The following is a 1,514-nucleotide window of genomic DNA, read 5'->3' as shown; positions in this document are numbered from 1 at the left end:
ACACACACACACACACACACACACACACACACACACATATGTATAAACAACAGGAATAAACAACAACAAAAAAATCAAATCATTATTTGTTACTTTTCTTTTTCTATAATTTTTACATTTTTTAAAATTTGGTAAACTTTATTGGAAGGAAAAAAATAACAACAAGAACAAAAGAAAGAAGAAAGAAAGAAAGATAGAAAGAAAGAAAGAAAGTGCTCCAAAAAATAAAAAGGAAAAAAAAAAACAACAGTTTTGATTTATATAGAGATTTCAACAATGTGTATTGCGAACCATTTGTAAAATAATAATAATAATAATAATAATAATAATAATAATAATCAGCCTGGTGTTTCAAAAAGAATGATGGTGAATTGCAAAGGAAGCTGGTCTGAGGTGATGCCAGGCTGAAAAATTTACCAATTTTTTTTTAAGGATTAACAGAACTCTAAGAAACACTGCAGATAATAGTTGGAATCAAAAGTTTGGTAAAAATTTGTCAAACATCAATATAAATGACAACAACAACATCACCATCATCATTGCGTTCATCGCAAACCAGTGAGATAACTTCTAAAAACAGTTGTTCATTTTGTTTAATTTAAGCTACTAAATTTTGCAGACCTTCAGTTCAATTAACCAACTCCTTTACTTTCTTTTAATTGGATGTCTGCATAAATTAATGAAGGAGATTTCATGTAGATGTATAGCCTGTTCAATTTAGTAGCCATGACTCCCTCAACCCTCTACCGTTTTTGTTTTATAAAGGATCTCCATAGAACAATGAGGCAGCTTTTATGAAGACAAACCTTTTGTAAGTCTTTTAAGCATCACCGTTCTTTTGTTTTTCAAGTAGAACTGTGTAAGAGAGAGATTTTCTATCAACAGTTTGTCCTCCTCAATGTAGCTGTGATATATTTGTGAACAGAACTCCCAACTAATCTGAGAACAGCAACTGCCTGACACAGTAAAAGAATCATGTCACTTGGATACCATATTTTCCAGCATAAGTTGAATTCTTCAAATCACAATTTACAGCCAAAACAAGTAGGTCGACTTATATTCCAAAGCAACTTTAGAAGACCAAAAATTCCATGTGAATGAAATACAGCAAGATTTGGAAAGATAGCGAAAATGTTTGAAAGTGTACACTACATACTAAGTTGATTTGTGCCCTGCAAAATATGGTATATTCAAAAATATATTTATCAAAATTTTCTTCAGCAAGTTTCCAAATGTCTTTAAAAAGAACCAAACCCATGAAGATTTAGTAGAACTATTTAACTTGTTCAGGTTAGCAGCCACCTGGCTCCCTTTTTTTTTTTCTCTCTCTCTCTGCTTATTGTTCTCTTTCTCCGCAATAAATTACCCTTCTGTTTTTAAAATGAGAACCACATAAGCAAGTAAAGTAGATTTTATTTAATTCTCCTTGATCTGCTCAAAAATATTCTACAAGAAATTCTTTAATATCTCAAAAAAAAAAAAGGAAAAAAAGTATTAAAAAAAATAAAGGAGTC

The sequence above is a fragment of the Octopus bimaculoides genome, chromosome 19, assembly GCF_001194135.2.
Source record: "Octopus bimaculoides isolate UCB-OBI-ISO-001 chromosome 19, ASM119413v2, whole genome shotgun sequence".
NCBI lineage: Eukaryota > Metazoa > Mollusca > Cephalopoda > Octopoda > Octopodidae > Octopus > Octopus bimaculoides.
The sequence above is the reverse complement of the archived record's forward strand: the minus strand, read 5'-3'. Positions refer to the sequence as shown.